The sequence below is a fragment of the Pongo pygmaeus genome, chromosome 6 (assembly GCF_028885625.2).
Source record: "Pongo pygmaeus isolate AG05252 chromosome 6, NHGRI_mPonPyg2-v2.0_pri, whole genome shotgun sequence".
Taxonomy (NCBI): Eukaryota; Metazoa; Chordata; class Mammalia; order Primates; family Hominidae; genus Pongo; species Pongo pygmaeus.
This window is the reverse complement of record NC_072379.2, coordinates 130,826,612-130,847,507: the sequence shown is the minus strand read 5'-3', so window position 1 is coordinate 130,847,507 and position 20,896 is coordinate 130,826,612. Positions and strand designations below refer to the sequence as shown.

Here is a 20,896-nt window from a genome sequence, read left to right as displayed (position 1 = left end):
GGGCTTATTCCAAGTTTGCTGCTATTACCCAAAACATTGTTTGAACTTTGCTTCTGAAACTGCCTCCAGAATCAGCATACAAGACATAGAAGAAAACCAGCCTCATTTTTCAAGTCACATATATTTCCATCAAGTATATTTTCCTCTTCCAGGATAATTGTGAGAGTTGCTCTCCACTGATTTTCATTAACCTAATGTCCAACCTTAAGGTCAGGAATAGAGCAGTCAAGCATCATTAGTTTGGAATCCACTATTTTGGAATAAGAAATAGTTCAGACAAGTAAACTTCAACCACACAGTTGCTTTCTTTGAAAGAAGGATTTGTCAAGCAAACTAATCATATATGCAAATCAAAAGGCAACTATTTAAAGCTACTCAAAAGAATAAACTGATTAAGCATTCTCAAGTACATACACCCTATGTTGGTGTAAAGCATCCTTTACCCAACATATTTGTAGGCTCATTACAAATTGTCTTTATTAACCATTCATTCCCTCATGGGACTGTAGAAAGCCTTTCTTTGTTGACCTGATTCCTGTCACTGTCAATACTTGAATGTAATGACAATGTATCTCTTTTAAAAGATTTCATAATTCAAAATTTTCACTAATTCAGGCCAAGCTTCCACAAATTAGTCTGAATTAAAGAAGTTTGACTGTACTAGGTTGACCCATATGAAATTGGTGCTATGCAACCATTTTTTACCTAAAAAATGACAATTTTATATGGTTCAATCTAATACATTTCTTTTCTGGTGCCCCTTTCCAAGGAACTAAAAGCATTCTTTATTCCCATGCTTTTCTCCTATGGCATTTTAAAAATAAAAGTAGAAGAGTGGGATTGACTGCCACAGCCCCCAACCACCTGCCCCTCAGTTCACAAGTACAGAAACTGGGAGATTTCACAGAAAGAAGAAAACCATTCAAAACACAACTTCTGCTTTCTTTGCTCTACAGAGCTTTTAAATTCGATGTGGTCCCACCTGCTTATTTTGTTTTTGTTGCCTGAGCTTTTGGTGTCATTTCTATATTATCATTGCCAAGACCTACGTCACAAAGCTTTCCTGTATGTGTTCTAGGAGTTTTAGGGTTTCAGGTTTCATATTCAAGTCTTTAATCCATTTTGAGTTGATATTTATGTATGGTGTAAGATAAGGGTCCAATTTCATTCCTTTGTATATGGATATCCTGTTTTCCCAATACCATTTATTCAAGAGACTATCCTTTCTCCTTTGTATGACCTTGGCACCCTTGTGGAAAATCAGTTGACCATATATACGTGGATTTATTTCTGGGCTCTCTGCTCTGTTCCATTGGTCTATAAGTCTGTCCTTATGCAAGTACAATACTGTTTTTATTACTGCAGCTTTGTAATATATTTTGAAATCAGGAAGTATGATGCCTTCAGCTTTGTTCTCCTTTCTCAAGATTAGTTTGGCTATTCATGGTCTTTTGTGGTTTTACGTGAATTGTAGAATTTTGCCTCTATTTCTGTAAAAAATTTATTGGAATTTTTTATAGGTATTAGCATTGAATATGTAGATTGATTTGTGCAGTAGAAACATTTTAACAATATTAAATCTTTCAATCCATGAACATAGGTCTTTCTTTGTTGTGTCTTCTTTAACCTCTTTCTCACTATTTTAGAGTTTTCAGTAGACAAGCCTTTCATCTCTTTAATTAAATTTATACCTAAGGCTGGGTGTGGTGGCTCATGCCTATAATCCCAGCATTTTGGGAGGCCAAGGAGGGCAGATGTTTGAGACCTCCTGTTTGAGACCAGCCTGGCTAACACGGTGAAACCCCGTCTCCACTAAAAATACAAAAAGGTAGCTGAGAGTGGTAGTGTGCACCTGTAATCCCAGCTACTTAGGGGGGGCGGGGGGCTGAGACAGGAGAATTGCTTGAACCCAGGAGGCAGAGGTTGTGGTGAGCCAAGATCTCACCACTGCACTCCAGCCTGCGTGACAGAGTGAGACTCTGTCGCAAAAAAAATTTATACCTAAGTATTTTATTCCTTTTGGAGCTACTGTAGGTAGAATTGTTTTCCTAATTTCCTTTTCAGATAGTTCATTGCTAATGTATAGAAATGCAACAATCAACACAGTAAAAAGGCAACCCACAAAATGGGAAAAAATATTTGCAAACCATATCTCTGATACAGGGTTAATCTCCAAAATATATTAGGAACTCCTACAACTCAATCACTCAAAAAAACTAACAAAACAATTTTTAAAAGGCTAAGGACTTGGATAGACGTTTCTCCAAAAAAAACATACAAATGGTCAACAGATACATGAAAAATACTCAACTTTACCAATGACCAGGGAAATGCAAATCAAAACTACGAGACATCTATCTCCTCACATTTATCAGAATGGCTATTGTCTGAAAATAAAGATAAAAAAATACACAGTGCTAGTGAAAATGTAAGAGAATTTGAAACCCTTGCACACTATTGGTGGGAATGCAAAATGGTGCAACCACTATGAAGAACAGTACGGGGGTTCCTCACGAAATCAAAAATAAACAACCATATGGCTTAGCAATCCCACTTCTGATTATCTATCAAAAAGAATTAAAATCAAAATCTCAGCCGGGTGGGGTGGCTCATGCCTGTAATCCCAGCACTTTGGGAGGCCGAGGTGCGCCAATCACGAGGTCATGAGTTCGAGACCAGCCTCACCAACATGGTGAAACACAGTCTCTACTAAAAATATAAAAATTAGCTGGATATGGTGGCACATGCCTGTAGTCCCAGCTACTTGGGAGGCTGAGGCAGGAGAATTGCTTGAACCCAGGAGGTGGAGGTCGCAATGAGGCAAGATTGCATTATTGCACTCCAGCCTGGGTGACAAAGCGAGACTCTGTCTCAAAAAAAAAAAAAAAAATCTCAAAGAGATGTTAGCACTCTCATGCTCATTATAGCATTATTCTCAATAATCAAGTTGTGGAAACAGCCTAAATGTCCATCTACGGATAAATGGATAAAGAAACTGTGATATTCACAAGAATGAAATACTATTTCGCCTTTAAAAAGAAGGAAACTCTGCAATATGCAACTGCAGCATGCAATATGGGTGAACCTTAAGGACATTATGCTACATGAAATAAGCCAGTCGCAGAAAGTACACAAATGATGTGTCCCTCCACTTACATGAAGTATCTAAAATAGTCAAATTCACAGAATCAAAGAATGCAGTGATGGTTGCCAGGGCCTGAGATTGATGGGGGTGGGGAGGAAGAAATGGGGAGTTACTAATAAGAGGCATAACATTTCAATTGAGCAAAATGAATAAGCTCTAGAGATCTGCTGTACGACAATGCACCTATCGTCAACAACACTGTATTGTACACTTAAAAATGTGTGAAGAAGGTAGATCTCATGTTAAGTGTTCTTACCACAATGAAACAAAATTTTAAAAAGCACACACACAACTGCTGCAAACTGGGCATGAAAGAGTAATATATCCAGAATAAATAGAACTTAAAGCTGCTTCCCCATCGTCCACATTCGCACCCTCTGCTTTAGACCTGTTTTCCCTAAGAAGTCGGCTGGGCAATCTAAAACTTGCTTCAGGGACAAAATACATCCTGCCTGTCCATAAGTGTAATCCACTGGAGCCCAAGAGATTCTGACTGTGTGAAGTAAAATTCCAACCTAAGACTTCCTAAAGGACTGGGGATGAGAGGAGAGGAAATTAAAGTTTAATAGAATGGAACCTCGGAAAATGGACAGATGCAAATTAGGAGAGAGAAGCAGAAATTCTTCTCATTTTTAAAAGGCTCTTCATTAATTTATTTGATAGCATTCTGAGAATTTGTTTAAGGAATGCAGGGATGTGTAGATTCGAGAGTGCAAGAATGACTCTTCTCTGCTTCTGGGCAAGGAAATGGATTTGCACTGTAGCAAGAAGTATTACTGATGAGTATGAAAAACTTCCTGGATTGTGAAGGAGGGGGATAGCATCACACCGTGAAATTTCTTTGTCTGGAGGTATTACAGTAGAGAAGCCCACTTGGAGAGATCGGGATTAATTTTGTCTTTATTCGACATTGTCCTCTGCCAGAGTGCCCTGTGGCTGGATGGTAGATTAGTCCCCATGGCCACATTGGGCCTCTTTGAAGTAGCTATGGCCACTGGGAAGAATGAAGATGAGCATTAGACAGTAGATTCCTCTGCAGAGCTGGGGAGCTCCATCCAGCCAAGAAGACCCTTCTCCCATAAAGACCCCTTTCACGGGAGCCATGTGGTGTTGTCGCTTGCAACGTCTTCCGACACATATACTTCCTGAAACAGAGAGGGAGGAAGAGCTACCTGAAAAGGTCTCCTCTGCAGTGTGAGGTGGGGGAATGGAGGAAGAGTGATGTATGCTTAGTTTATTTTTAAGCAGGTGACATACAGACATGGAGAATGAAAATGCAAGATAGTTTTGAAGCTGCAACCTTTCCCGGGGGAGCTGCTAGGAGATGGGCTCTCTGCGGGGCAGCTCCATTTCCCTATGCCTTGTGTTACTGGGTGGTTGGGGGGGAGCCCTTCCCACTCCTGTAAAGCCAGACAAACCTGCCACTTGAATCCCCATCTCCTGGTGACTTGGGTGCACAGTGGCAGTATATGGCAATAGAATTAATGTAGCTCTAAAGTAATTTGAAAATGGCAAGAGTAGTGAATTATCACATGAAAATGCAAATTGTTCCTTATCTGGACTGTTCCACAGATGCTATGATTCATCACTGAGTGTTCAGCTGTATTTCCAAGTAAGATCTCAGTGAGAAGGTAGAAAGGCAGGGCTGAGGCACGTTCTGCCTGGAGAGATTTATAGCTCCTTTTATACAGAAGTAAAGTACACGAAGTTGGGAGGGAATATTAAACCTATAAAATCTCAATCTATCATGGAGTCCCTATTTGAGGAGAGCCAAAGGACACACAAGCATACACCTAAATCCTCCAAAATTTCCTCTCCCCAGACATGCCTATACCTTGTAGGCAATTCACCCTTCACTTTACCTTCTTACCTGAGTCAAGGCAAATTCTTCTATCCATCCACCCACCCACCCATCCACCCACCTACACATCCATCCATCCACCCATCCATCTATCCAGAGTTTCTTTCATATATTTACTCCTTTTTAGTGGGTATATTGGCGAATCCATTAAGCCCTCACTTCTGGCCACAGTCACAGTTTCTGATTAAGAAAAGAGATCCAAATGAGCTTTTTCTTTCTTTCTTTCTCTTTTGCTAACATTTGTAGCGGATGCTTGTTAAAGAGGAGATGCTAAACTTAAGAATTGGATCAGAGCCCAGTGTGTGAATGAAAAGCAATTGTCTAAAACCTGGAACCCAAAGGAAGACATCCCTTAGCCAGGTCAGGAGGTAATACTCACATAGTGCTTTCCGGGTGCCCATGCAGTTCTAAGTGTTTTATGAATACTAATTTATTTACTGGGATCAGAAGATGAGTGTCACCCTAAGTGAAAGTCACTGGCGGGTCACACTTCCACTTTTGGCAACTATTAATATCATGGAGAAAAATCCCTTAAGCTCAGGATGTGTCCCGAGGGGGCCAAATCTAGGGTCTTTTGCAGAGTCTCTGTACGTCCTAGTGTAGGTCAAAGTAGGCTCCAGGAGACTGCCACAGAATGGGTGGATTCCCCAACCTCCCCGTGTTCCCAGATATCCTTGTATCTCCTCCTTGCAATCTGGGAAGCCTGACCAGTAAGCAACCATCTAAAAGGCTGTTCCACAAATGATTTCCTGAGCAACAGTGCTGCTGAAACAAAGAGCTCCTGCATGGGAAGGGTGGGCAGCAACCTTGCAAAGGGAGCCTGGGGCTACTGTCAACTGGAGGCTTTAGAGCAAAGTTCCCCCACCCCCAGGCCGCAGACGGGTAAGAACCGGGCTGTACAGCAGGAGGTAAGTGGAGGGCAGGTGAGCAAGCATTACCTCCCAAGCTCCGCCTCCTGTCAGATCAGCAGCAGCATTAGATTCTCATGGGAAGGTGAGCTCTTTTGTGAACTCGGCTTCTCAGATTCCAAGGAAGAGATACAAGGATATCTAGGAATATGGGGAGGTCAGGGAAGCCACCCATTCTGTGGCAGTCTCCTGAAGCCTGCTTTGACCAACACTAGAGGTCAAAACACTATCTATTCCAGGCCTCTCTCCTAGCTTCTCGCAGAGTATTGGCCTGTGGAAGCCGAGCTCCAATCTTCGTATGGTGTTCTCACCTGACTCTAGCATGACTTCATCTTAACGAACCCATCTGCAAGGGCTCTATTTCCAAATAAGGTGCCAGTCTCAAGTGCTGGGGGTTAGGACTTCCACTTATCAATGGGGACACAATGCAATCCCATAACACAAGCTACGGGATTTGGACCTTACAACAAACTGTCAAAGGACTGCAGCCTCCAATTACAGGCCCCTGCATATAAAATTTGGCCTTTCAAAAGCCCCCTACCGCCGATGTCTGAAAACAATAACGACAGGCTATGTCAGAGGCCTCCCAACCCTGCTTCCTGTGAACATTTCAGCAGGGAAGACACCATAGCTGGTATTCCCAAAGCTCAGATGCCACTGTCAGAGTTGCTTCAAGCATCCTTGTCATACTTCCCACCTCTTGGTCCCTTTGATATGTAGTTTCAGGAGAGACACAGAACTGCTCTTTTTCCTAAACACACTAGCTGTCCTTCCAGAAGAAGCGGCATAGAGGGGTTTTGAGTGTTTGACCATCCTTCTCATGCAGACAGACACAACCCTCCCAGACTTCTGCATGTTCCACTTCAGCCCTCCACCCCCAAGGACTGCCCTGCAGATATCAATAGTTTTCTACAACACGAGAAGTGGAGAGCTGGGAGCGACCATATGTAGAAGGCCACGTAAGACTTAGCATCTAAACCAAGCAGAGGAGGCTCCTGGTTCAGATGCTGTTACAGATAAATTACACCTTTAGTAAGATGTAATTTACATACAATCAATTTCATCAAATTTTAGCATATAACTCAGTACATTTTGACAAATATACATGGGTATGTAAACACCACCACAGTCATGACACATAGTATTTCTATTCCTTGTGCTTCTTTTCAGCCAATCGTCTCCTCCTCCCTCTCTGGCAACCACTGTTGTGCTTTCTGCTGCCATAGTTTTGGCTTTTTCAGAAGGTCACATAAATGAAATAATTAGCTATGGAGTCTTTTGTGCCTGGCGTCCTTCACTTGGCATCACGTTTTTGAGATTCTTCATGTTGCTTATGCCAGTAGCTCATTTCTTTTCACTGCTGAATAGTATTCCATTATGTTCATTTGCCACAGTTTGTTTATCCATTTACTTGTCATTAGACATGAGGGTTATTTCCAACTTGGATCCAATAAGAATACAATTGCTATGAGCATTTGAGTATGTCTTTGGGCTGACCTAAGGTTTTCATTCCTCTCAGGTAAATACCTAGGAGTGGGATTTCTGGGTGGAATGGTAAAACCGTATTTAACTTTTTAAAAACTGCCGTTGGGCTCGATGACTCACACCTGTTATCACAGCACTTTGGGAGGCTGAGGCGAACGGATCACTTGAGGTCAGGAGTTTGAGACCAGCCTAGCCAACATGGTGAAACCCCGTCTCTACTAAAAATAAAAAAAGTTAGCCAGGCATGTACCTGTAATCCCACCTACTCGGGAGGCTGAGGCAGGAGAATTGCTTGAACCCGGAGGCGGAGGTTGCAGTGACCTGAGTTCGTGCCACTGCACTCCAGCCTGGGTGACAAAGCGAGACTCCATCTCAAAAAATTTAAAAAAAGAAAGAAAGAAACTGCCAAACTGCTTCCCAAAGTGGCTGTGCTGAGTGCTTTGCTGCACTGTGCTGAGTGCTGCTGCATTCTCAGCGGCAAGGTATGACAGTTCACGTTGCTGCACATCTTCATCAAAACAAAATCATCAGTTTTTTAAATGTTAGTGATAGTGGTAGCTCACTTCAGCATTAATTTGCATTTCCCCAGTGAGTAATAATGTTGATCATCTTTTCATGTGCTTATTTGCTATTTATATATCTTCTTTGGTGACATGACTGTTTAAATCTTTGCCCGTTTTTTATCATGGTGTTTGTCTTATTAATCAGTTTTAAGGATTCTGATCCATGAACATAACACATATCTCCATTTATTTAAGTCTTTCTTAATCTCTTTCAGCAATGTTTTATATTTTTCAGTGTGAAGGCCTTGCACATTATTTCTTGCACTTGAAAAGAATATGCAGTCTGCTCTTGTTGGATAAAATGTTTTATAAATATTAATGAGATCAAGTTTGCTAATAGTGTTTATGACCTCTAGATACTTGCAGATTTTTTTTTTGTAGAATTGTTCTATAAATTTTTTGAGAGAGGACTATTGAAGTCCCCAACTGTAATTCTGGGTTTTTCTATTGCTTCTTTCAGTTCTATCAGTTTTGCTTTGTTTATTTTGAACCTTTATGTTTAGGTATATGTGCATTAAGGAATTTTATGTCCTCTTGGTGAATTGACCCATTTTACCATTATATAATGCTCTTCTTTATCTATGGTAATTTTTCTCATCCTGAAGTCTGATTTGTCTCATATTAATAAAGCCACATAAGCTTTCTTTGTCTTAGCATTAGCACAGCATATTTTTTCCATACTTTTACTTTTAGCCTATCTTTGTCTTTGTATTTGAAGTGGGTTTCTTACAGGTAATATGTAGTGGGTTTTGCCTTTTTATATCCAATCTGACAATTCTTTTATTTTAAATGTTTAGACCATTTACATTTAATGTAATTATTTGTATGATTAAATTTAAATCTACCATCTTGTTATTTGTTTTCTTTTTTTGTTTTTTGTTTTTTTTCTTTTTGAGACGGCGTCTCACACTGTCACCCAGGCTGGAGTGCAGTGGCGCGATCTCGGCTCACTGCAAGCTCCGCCTCCCGGGTTCATGCCATTCTCCTGCCTCAGCCTCCTGAGAGTAGCTGAGACTACAGGCTCCCGCCACCATGCCCGACTAATTTTTTGTATTTTTAGTAGAGACCGGGTTTCACCATGTTAGCCAGTATGGTCTAGATCTCCTGACCTCGTGATCCACCCACCTCGGCCTCCCAAAGTGATGGGATTACAGGCGTGAGCCACCGCGCCCGGCCTTATTATTTGTTTTCTATTTATCTCGTATGTTCTTTTTTTTCTTGTTTTTCCATTTTTTTCTTACTGTATTTTTAGAACACCATTTTATCTCCAATATTAGCTATACTCTGTTTCATTTTTTTAGTGATTACTCTGGGGTCTGTTAAGTTATCCCAGTCTGCCTTCCAACAATATAATATCTTCTCCCATATAGTGTAAGAATCTTACAGTAGTATATTTCTATTTCTTCCTACTATCTCTTTTTGCTGTTGTCATACATTTATTTCACCCAATAAACCATAAGTTACATTGCTATTATTTTTATGTAAAACAATTAATTATTAAGTCATGCATTTAAAAATGAGAAATAATTTTTTTTAATATCCATCCATATATTTAGTACTTGGAGAACTCTTCATTCCTCTGCATAGATCTAAATTTTCATCTGTTCTCATATTTCTTCTACCTAAAGAACTCACTTTCATTTTTCCAGTTCTGGTCTGCTGTGATATATTCACTCACCTTTTGTTTGTCAGAAGAAGTTTCATTTCATCTTAATTTTAAAAGATATTTTTAACACTAATGAGAATGAGACTCTGTTTCAAAAAAAAAAAGAACTAATGAGCAATATTAAGTCTTTTGCTCTTATCTATCTGGGGAAAACAAATATATAAATAAATAAAATATATTTTTGCTAGGGATAGAATTCTAGGTGGAGAATTGCTTTTTTTTTGCTATCATAACTTAAAATGTTGCTCCATTATCTTCTGGTTTGCTTAGTTTATGACAAGAAGTCTGCCATAATTTTATCTTTGCCCCTTTGTACAGAGCATGTTTTTGGCTACTTTTACAATTTCCTGATTATCTCTGGCTTTTAGCAATTTGATTACAATGTGCCTTGATGTAATTTTTTTTTATGCTTTTTCAACTTTGGTTTTGTTGATATTGTTGGATCTACAGGTTCAAATTTTTCATCAAATTTAGAAAATTTTTGGCAGTTATTTCTGGAAATATTTTTCTGTCCTACCCTTTTCTCCTCTCCTTCTGTAATTATAATTACATGCAATAGGCCACTCAATATTATACCACTAGTCACGCACAATTCTGTTTCTTTTTTAAGTCTTTTTCTCCTGTGTCTAATTTTGAATTATTTTTATGGTATTTCTTTTTTTTTTTGAGATGGAGTCTTGCTCTGTTGCCCAGGCTGGAGTTCAGTGGCGCGATCTCTGCTTACTACAACCTCTGCCTCCCAGGTTCCAGCGATTCTCCTGCCTCACCCTTCTGGGTAGCTGGGATTACAGGCACACGCCACCACGCCTGGCTAATTTTTGTATTTTTGGTAGAGACAGGGTTTCACCATGTTGGTCAGGCTGGTCTCAAACTCCTGACCTCAGGTGATCTGCCCACCTCGGCCTCCCAAAGTGTTGGGATCACAGGCGTGAGCCACCGTGCCCAGCCTACGCTATTACTTTAAGTTCACTGATATTTACTTCTGTAGCATCTTATCCACTGTCAATTCCACCCAGTGTATTTTTTCATTTTGGTTGTTGTGTTTTTCACTCTAAAAGTTTCACTTGTCCTTTTTTTATATCTTCTATTTCTCTCCTTCTCCTGTTCATATGTTCTTGGATATACAGATCATTTTTATAATTCTTTTAATATCTTTATCTGCTAATTCCATCATCTTTGTAATGTCAGAGTCTATTTCTACAAATTAATTTTTCCCTCAGTTGTTCATCTTATTTTCTTGCTTCTTCCAATGCCTTATAATTACATATGTGTTTCATATTGCTCTCATACACAGTTAAGTTACTCAAAGTCCGTTGAATATTTTTGAGCCTTGCTTTTAAACTTTATTAGGGCAGGTCCAGAACAATCATCAGTCTAGGGTTGTTTTGGCTCTACTACTGAGGAATGCTCTTCTAAGGATTCCACCCCATGCCTTATTTATTAGGAGCTCTTTCCACTCTAGCTGGTGGGAATATGAATTATTCCCACCCTTCTGTGAGCTCTAGCAATTGTTTAGTCTACTGCTTTCTACTGCGTTTTCACCCGCCGTGGAGAGTTTCCTTTCATGTATGTGCTTATCAGTACTCAGCCCAAGCTTCAAGAAGACATCGCTGCAGATCGCTAGAGATCGCTCTCTGGGCAAGTCCATTCCATCCTCTGTGCTACACTGCCCTGCAAATTCAAGTTACCTTGTTCTCCCCAAATTCTGATACTGTCTTCTCAAGTGAACAAGATTACCAAGACACATTTTTCTCCCCTCACCCTCACCTCACACTGTGGCTTAGAAACTGCCTCCAGGATTAAGCTGGTACAATCCTAGGACTCGCCTCTTTTGTTTTCTTTTTCTTAGAGCTCATACTCCCGCGCTATCTGCTGTCTGATGTCTGTAAACTATTGTTTCATGCATTTTGTTTCGACGGTTTAGTTGTTTAAAGTGAGAGCATAAATCCGATCCCAGTTACTCTATTGTGGCTGTTGGTGGAAGTCAGTATCTATAAGGAATTTTAAAGGATAGATATCCACATTTCCCGCACTGATCTATCCTGTTATCCCATTTAACCTCACTATTATCCCTTCTGAACCACTATATTTTAGATCTACTGGAAGGGGTTTGGCACAAATACAGTCTTCAGGATACTGCCAGGGCTTTACCAGCCTCAAGAGTGCACTCTCCAGGCAGCAGAAGAATGGAAACTCAGCTGCTCTTAATACAATGGTGCCTTAATTTCTTACCACAGAGAAACCTGTATTTGGCCAAATGACCTGAGCCTAATCAGCGGGGATGACGAACAGAGCCCTGTATTGGAAGGAACCTAGTTACCAAGGTAGGAACAGATGGAGTGGGGAAGGAGTGATGAACATGGCATCTGGGGAGGGGGAACTAGAACTAAATTCTAGTTCCATTCTGCTGCTTAGTGGCAGTGTTCATTTGGGCATGTCACTGAGTTCAGTTTTCTCATCTGGATGACTTCGAAGTCTCCTTCTAATTTTAACAGTTTATGCTCCTAGAACCTGATCATAGTCTCTTTCCATCAGCTTTTCCACATAGGTAAGTTATGCACGCATTGTTCTCTGTTCCGTGATCCTGAACACTGCTACCCATCAGTTCTCATTATTGCTGCAGAGGGTCTTCTGGGTTGAGGGGGCCTCCATATGACCTCAATGCTAGGCCATTATCTTCCTGGGCTCACCTCTTACTTTATTTCTTCAAAAGGACATATATGTGTCATCTCATTTGCCAGATTCTTCTTTCCCATTTGCCATCATATATAAATGCACGTTCCAAATCCCTAGTAACTCCAACCCTGACAACTGCAGTCTTCCCTCCCCTCCCCAAATGCAACAGGCATCACTCCTTCCCCACTCCATCTGTTCCTACCTTGACAACTACCTGCCGGATGCTATGATAGTCACTGCACAACAGCTCTGGGCCTGGCATCAGAAGAGGAACAGAATAGGGTCCAACAAGGGCTGATAAGATTGCTGTAAAATAACAATCCATATATCAATCTGTCCATGGTCCAGCAATCAAGCCCAAAGAACTCATTCCATTCCCTGTGGAAATTTAGTGAAAAAACTCTCAGGATACAGACATTCATCTCTGACTCTGACCACTCCATCCCTGGGTAGCCTTCCTTCCATGGACCTTGTTTCTCTCCTATCTAAAATGGGGTGCACCATTGCTGGGCCCTCCATGACTCAGTGTTGTTGATAGGACCAACAAGATCATAATGTCAAGGACAGAGTTTGCTGGATGCAAGGAGGCAGCAACACTACTGAGATAATTAGCTTTTCTGTACTGATGAGCCGCAAATGCACACACAGAAACTTTCTTTTCAGGCTTTCAGGCTGTTAAAAGATACTGTGATTTCCCAGTTCACCCCTAGAGTTTCTTTGTGTTGTCCTGGAGAAAAAGAGGGAAAGGGGGGGAAGGTTTACTCCACAGTTGCTATTTTAGTACCCAGAAGAGGCAGCCTTGTTGATTGCAGAGAGATTGTAGTCTCTTTCAGGGCTCAGTGAAGGGCACCTTCAAATCTTTTTTGCTAAGCCAGAGGCTCCTTTTTCCTTTGTGCTCAGTTGATGCAAAACCTGGGACAGTGGAGTCAAGAGGGGGTGGAAAGGGCACTGTGCAGCAAAAGCCCTGAGAGCTAAGAGAAGAACTCTGTTCCCTTGGTAGGAAAGAGGGAGGAAAAGGAACAGGTGCGAGGGATGTTTAATGCCACTCCCTGCCACTCCCCACAGTACACTATAATAGATGTCTGGGAGGAATCTGAGAAGTCACTTTTAACAATGCAGATAAGGACATAATTAATGCCCTTATCTGCACCAGATCTCCCCCAGGAAGACAACAGGATAACTGGGAGGGAAGGGTTATAGATTTGGAGTCATAGCTCTTCTATGGATGCCTGTGATTAGGATGCAGCTGCTGCCTGGGGGGCCGGGGCTAAGGAGGGAAAGGGAGCCATCAGAATGATTCTCAGAGATGTGACACCAATGGCAGGAGCTACATCTATTAAAGGAGTTAATAGATGTAATTCACTTAGCATACAGTCTAGCACATTCTCAACACTGCAGGAGTAGAAGCAAGGGGGTGTTCCAACACTGACTCAGCCCTTCATAGGTGTAGCAGGAGGGGAAGGGAGTGTATCACACAAGGGATACACAGAAATGCCCATGTCCAGAATTGGTGGGTTCTTGGTCTCACTGACTTCAAGAATGAAGCCGCGGACCCTCACCGTGAGTGTTACAGTTCCTAAAGATGGTGTGTCCGGAGTTTGTTCCTTCTGACGTTCGGACGTGTTCGAAGTTTCTTTCTTCTGGTGGGTTCGTGGTCTCATTGGCTTCAAGAGTGAAGCTGCAGACCTTCGCAGTGAGTGTTAACAGCTGTTAAGGCAATGTGTCTGGAGTTGTTCATTCCTCCCGGTGGGTTCATGGTCTTGCTGGCCTCAGGAGTAAAGCTACAGACCTTCGCAGTGAATGTTACAGCTCATAAAGGCACTGTGGACCCAAAGACTGAGCAGCATCAAGATTTATCGCAAAGAACGAAAAAACAAAGCTTCCACCGTGTGGAAGAAGCTGCAAGCAGCTTGCCTCTGTGCTTTTATTCCTTTATCTGGCCCCACCCACATCCTGCTGATTGGTCCATTTTACATAGAGCGGATCGTTTTACAGAGAGCTGATTGGTCCGTTTTTGACAGGCTGCTGATTGGTGCGTTTACAATCCTTGAGCTAGACACAGAGTGCTGATTGGTGCATTTACAACTCTCTAGCTAGAGGTAGAAGTTCTCCAAGTTCCCACTAGATTAACTAGACACAGAGCACTGATTGGTGTGTTTACAAACCTTGAGCTAGACACAGAGTGCTGATTGCTGTATTTACAATCCTTTAACTAGACATAAAGGTTCTCCAAGTCCCCACCAGATTAGCTAGATACAGAGTGCTGATTGGTGCATATACAATCCTCCAGCTAGACGTAAAAGTTCTCCAAGTCCCCATCCAGTTCAGGAGCCCAGCTGGCTTTGCCTGGTGGATCCCGCACCAGGGCTGGGGCGGAGCTGCCTGCCAGTCCTGTGCAGTGCACCTGCACTTCTCAGCCCTTGGGCGGTCGATGGGACAGGGCGCCGCGGAGCACGGTGCGGTGCTCGTCGGGAAGGCTCTGGCCGCGCAGGAGCCCAAGGCGCGGCGGGGAGCCTGGGGCATGGCGGGCTGCAGATCCTGAGCCCTGCCCCGCGGGAGGCAGCTGAGGCCCGGCGATAATTCGAGCGAGGCGCAGGCCGGCCGGCACTGCTGGGGGACCCGGCGCACCCTCCGCAGCTGCTGGCCCGGGTGCTAAGCCCCCTCACTGCCCGGGGCCGGCGACGCCGGCCGGCCCCTCCGAGTGCAGGGCCCGCCGAGCCCGCACCCACCCGGAACTCACGCTGGCCCGAGAGCGCCGCGCGCAGTCCCGGTTCCCGCCCGCGCCTCTCCCTCCACACCTCCCCACAAGCAGAGGGAGCCGGCTCCGGCCTCGGCCAGCCCTGAAAGGGGCTTCCATAGTGCAGTGGTGGGCTGAAGGGCTCCTCAAGCGCTGCCAGAGTGGACGCCGAGGCCGAGGAGGCGCCGAGAGCGAGGGCTGCTAGCACGCTTGTCACCTCTCACCCCCACAGAGGAAAAGCTTCCTGAGACGAGAATCATCATCAGCCACCCTAGAATCCAGACCCTCATTTCAACACCTGTGTGAAACAAGAGACCAGAGTGGTGCTATCTCCAAGGGCAATCTAAGCCAGGCTGTTCCTTGTAATCTGGTCTCATCCCTGCCCTTTGCCCCCTCTCCACATGTCTCTCTGTTCTTCCTTCCCCAGGTTCCCTGGGTGTCGCCCACACCCACCCCTACACCAAGACAAATCGCACGGGGCTAGGCTCTCCCGAGAAGGCCTTTGCAGACTGCTGCTGGCCTCCAAGCAAGTGCTGCATCTCTGCGAGCCACTGAGCATGCAGGGAGTCCCTGAAGAGACAGCTTTGAAATGGGATCATTTTCTTCCTGGAAGCAAAAGGGTGTTTCCTCAAGACCCTATTTCTCCATTAAAGTATGAGAAATTCCATCTTTGAAGCTCCCAGTGGGGCCATACATCGGGTTGGGGTGGGGACGGTATGTTGATAAGAGTCAAATCTAGAACACTGTGCTCTTACCCCCTCATTTCACCTGTTGTCTCTGGGCCTGGCCTCTGGGAGCTATTTGTGATGTGTGATATGAGTGCGTGTGCTGGAAAGTATTCTTGTATGAGTTCAAATTTATGTGCTCACCTTGCCCCTTGGGGTATTACTGGCCTTCAAATTTGATGCTTTTGGAAGCTAAGTCCTCTCCCGCCCTTTCAATCAAACTCAACCCTTGCTGCAGTAATCTGTCTTTAACAACTCCCACTGCAAGTCAATAAAATGTCAATTTAATTCTCTTTTTGTTAAATCTTAAATCTGTGAAATGCCTCTCCTTTCCTTTGCTTGTTCAGTGCAGCTCATGTTTACCTTCCCCAGCATCTCCCAGCCTCCTCAGCAGGGGCACCTGCCCTTGAGCACAGGAGCAGACATGCTCACTCAGATGGGAGTCAGTAGAGGGGCCTTGGAGTTAGGGAGACCTGAAAAATGGAACGACCAGCTATCTCTAGTTTTCTTCTATTCTTGGAAACCCTGAGCAAACTAGCCTTCTTTAGGACCACTAAGGTCCTTGATTTTCCCAAGCTTGCTTTTCAAGTGGGCAGTAGTGAAGTGGACAGTATTGCACAGGCATTAGGAATGAGACTTTGACTCAAAACCTAGCACCACCACTTACTAGCTCTATGACCTAGGATAATTATTTAACTTTTCTGGATCTCAGTTTCCTTATCTGTCTAATGGGATAACAATATCCTCATTGCCTACATAGGCTGATTAAAGGAGTTAATAGATGTAATGCTCTTAGCTCAGAGTCTGGCACATTCTCAACACTGTATACCTGTTTGCCATGATTTATTATTTTCTGGTTTATTACCCTCTATCTTCTCTTCAGCAATTCAGTTTCCTCCATTGGAACTACATCTTCTCCATTGGGTACAGCCTAGGGGATAAGTAACTAGAACCTCTCCCTTTTCCAGACAATGAAAGGGTGCCTAATGCAAGTGATGCCATAGGATGCCCCTTTCTGGAATTTGAATCTTGAGCATAGGCACAGAGACTGAAAACAATCAGCTGCAGCTGCATCTTGACCAGGCTCATCCTAATTGGCCACCACTATGTGGTAGCTGCTTCTGGGCCCCTGGATGCAGCCTTGGTTCTTGCCTGTCCCCCATCCCATTTCTCCCTTCCATGCTGGGAGCTTCCTTTAGGAGAATTAACCAGTTTGTTTCCTTTGCTTGCAATCAAAGAATCTTCATCCATATGGAAGTTCAGTGTTCATGTGTCTTCATGAACCAGGGCTTCTATCCTATCGTCTCCTGCCTCCTTCCCTTTGCCCTCTCACTCTACTTGCTTTCTGACCCCTTATCTTATGTTCTGCAAGGAAAACAGAAGCTAAAGGAGAAGAAGAGAGAGTCCCAAGAAGTCTGCACAAAGAGGAAGAAACATCAAGAATATCAAGCAGTGATTCTTTCCTTGGGCTTGGTGTGCCAGCCCTCCACCCGGCTCCACCCCACCCTGGCTCCATTTCCACTTCAGCAGCCTCCCTCCTCTCAGTGAAGAACTCCTTTGTGTTAATGACCACAAATGCAGCAGAAAGAGAAGCGGGAAAAGGACAAGACAGCTCTGGCATCAGCCACAAAATACAGGGCTCAGCGTCCAGCAATATCATGCTGAAAGCAAGCTGCTCCCTGCTTCTGCCCTTCATGCCACCTGAGCTGAGCATCTCACTAAACCTGCATTCCAATCAGCCCAATCCACCTAGAGGATTCCTCTGGGAGGCAGGCTTACTTGCCAAAAGTAACTTGGCCAAGGTTTGATTGATTGGAAGCCAAATCACCATTTGGCAAGATGAAATTGATGAGTGTACTTTCTGTGAATTGAGTTTTGGTGAATTTTCCCAGAGCCCCTGTGCCCAGAACCACATTCAGAGAATCACCACTTAAAAAAAAATTCAGGGTGTCCCAAGAGTCTATTCCAAGGGGAAGGCTGGAGAGGTAGATAGGGAGGTTACCTGACATTTGGGAATCACATACTCTGCTCCAGGAGCCTAACAGACACGATCTCATTTCATCCTCCACACCCAGCCCATGAGCTAGGAACAATTCACTTTATATGTGGGAAAACTAAAGCTTGAGAAGTAAGTGACTTGCCCACAGTTTCTGCCTTCAGAGGTATAGAACTTTCTTTACATCCTTCAATCTCCTTCTTAGCCACCTCTTTCCCCACTTCAGGCCAGGCCAGGGAACAGTGGTCCAGCCAGAGAGAAACCACTCTAGAGGCCCACAGAGGCATGCAGAAGCCAGCAATGGGGCTGTAATCCTGCAGCTCACCCGTATTCAGTCCAGGCCCCCATCTGTTCCGTTTGGCAGCCAAACAGTGAAGAAGAAAACTGATGTTCTGAGAGGGTCTGCTGTATGACAGACATTGTCACACATACTTGTTTACATAGTCTTCTCTCTTTGAGGCCAGGGCTCCCAGCAGTGCATAGCTCATCTAGGGTCGCATAACTCCCAAGTGGTGGTAACAAATTGCCCCAGCAGTAATATAACTTGCTTTCCTACCAATAGCATTTGTGCCCACATTTTAAGACTTGTTTCAAGTCTGCACCTCTATGTTACAGATAAGTAAATGAAGGCTCAAAGAGGGGGCAGCCCGTGATTGGCTTGGTGTCCCAACAAAGCAAGCCTTTGAGTTCCCTGATGGAGCATGGGACCTTTGAGCCTTTGGTCTTCCTGGCCGAAGATGTGGTCTTTATCCCTGAAATTCTAAGAACTGTGGGCTTGCCTGTTGCCAAATTACCCTCTAAGACCATGGCTCCTCCAAGTCCACTACAGAATCCAGCTGAAGCTTTCAATTATGTCAGCCTGTGAAAGTATCTAAGGTGAGTGATTGATGGGCTGCTGTCAGAGAAAGCAGAATGGATCAAGCTCAAAGATCTGAGAGGCAGCTGTAGCACACTTTCCTGAAATGCAAACCCCACCCCCACACCACCAGCCTCCAGATTTCAGCAGCATTACTACCCATCAAGGGCTGCTTAATTTGCCTTCAACATCCAAAGGCTGTCAGCAGGGAGGGCACTGCCAATTAGTCCATCAGTGAGTGAGATCAGATGTAAAGTAGTAATTGCCCTGGGACCTATATGAAAGTATCAACACTCTGTAGGAGGGTGAGAGACCCAAGAGTTTGGAGCAAAGAGAGATTCTGACTCTAAGAGAAATGGCAGTCGCAAGCTGAGAAGAGTAAATACATAATTATTTTAGCTCCTGGATGTCCTAGTATTAGGGAAATTGAGTCCTATAAATTCCTTCTCTTCAATACCTCCCAAATTCCTTATTTCCTTCCCTTTCCCACAGCCACCCCTTAGCTCTTGTCTACCCTGGTGGTAATGCAGAGCAGGTGAGCCCCTAATGGGGCTTAGACAGGGAGGGTTCTTGGTTTTGCCCAGGAAAGAATTAAAGGGCAAGCTGCAGTAGACGAAAACAGCTTTACTGAAGCAGTGTTACAGTTGTGGTGGTTTTGACTGCTCCTGCACAGCAGGGTGACCCCTTAGGCAGAGAGTAGCATCTCAGGGCAGTTTTGCAGTCATATTTATACCTATTTAATTACATGTAGATTAAGGGGCAGTTTATGCAGAAATTTCTAGGGAAGGGGTAGTAACATTTGGGTCACTGGGTCGTTGCCATGGAAAGGGGCAATAACTCTAGGTGTTGCCATGGCAATGGTAAACCTACATGGCACACTGGGGGTGTGTCTTATGGAAAGCTGCTTCTGCCTCAGCCCTGTTTTAGCTAATCCTCAGTTTGGTCTGCTGTCTGAGCCCCGCTTCCAGAGTCGAGTCCCACTTCCTACCTCAGCAAGAATATATCAACAGCCTCCTAAAGGCTCTTTCTGTCTTGACTACTGCTCCTTCCAGTTCATCTTTCACATGCCAATAGAGTGGTCTGTCTAAAACTAAGTCCACCTAAAATGTCATTCACTTAGGGCACAGGTCTCTAAATTGGCATGCATATACTCAAGAATACACAAGATGCATTGGGGTATAGGAGATAAAAAAGACAACATACATTTTCATTCATTTTCCTAAAAACTAATTAAAAGAAATTGAGTTTTCCTAATATGTAATATATGTAATATGCATCTTGACATTGGCAACCCTGTTCAGCCCAGGAGGTGTCATGAGGGGAAACTGGGGGCCCCACAACAAGGGGGTTGACAGCAGTGTCCTCTTTCAATCTTTCAGGGTCAGATTTTTCCTCTCAATGGACTTCACTGGCACTGAATCAGGTTATTCAGAATTCTTGATGCATAACATGGCTTCTCATGGGTCATTTATTCATTTATGTGTGTATCTACTTTTCACTATCTGATAAGCACCTGTGAATCTGCCATCCAACCTGAAGACTGGGACCTTGGCAAAAACTTTCATCTCGTTACATGGCCCTTCTCCTGCCCAGCCTCCTGTTTCCCCCACCCAAGGCAGCCACCATCCTCAACCACAAGTCCGTTGTTCCCTTACTTCCTTTACATATAGATAGTGTTCACTCATCTATATGTATTCCTTAAAAGTAAACATTTTTATTTTAGTTGTTTTTACCATTATAAAAAGGGCTTATGCTGCATGTAATATTCTGAATCTTTTCTTCCCTGACTTAATAAAATTTTGCTAAGATTCATTCACATTGCTACATTGCATAGTTTCATTCATTTTTCTGCTATGTAATATTCCTTTGTGTGACTTTGCCTCAATTTATTCATCCACTCTCCTGTTCATAAGCATTTGGGTGGTTTTTATTAATAGATAAAAATAAAAATTTATTTTAAAATTTAAATGGAAATGCAAAGATCCAAAAATAGCCAAGACAATCTTAAAATATATGTATATCCTCCAAAAAGATTCATATGCATAATTTAAAAGGAACATCAAAATTCAATAAGGATAAGACAAATAATCCAATAGAAAATAAAAAAGACTCAAACTTCATGAAAAAATCTAAGTGGCCAATAAATATACAAAAAATGCTCAACCTCATTAATCTTCAAAGAAACATAAAATAATACCATAGTAAGATATGACCTCACACCTAATTTTTACAATGGTAAAAATTAGAATGACTGATAATACTAAGTGTTGGTGAGGAT

At 43.2% G+C, this 20,896-nt stretch overlaps 1 long non-coding RNA gene across 1 annotated transcript in view; it reads right to left on the bottom strand.

The window, feature by feature from the left end:
- The window catches only part of LOC129040539 (uncharacterized), a 38,062-nt gene extending 23,861 nt beyond the window's left edge, over nucleotides 1-14,201 (bottom strand). Inside the window, exon 1 of the long non-coding RNA XR_008503664.1 lies at nucleotides 13,864-14,201. This is a non-coding gene — a long non-coding RNA (uncharacterized LOC129040539). The remainder of the gene's footprint in view (nucleotides 1-13,863) is intronic.
- Between the last annotated feature and the right edge of the window lie 6,695 nt (nucleotides 14,202-20,896).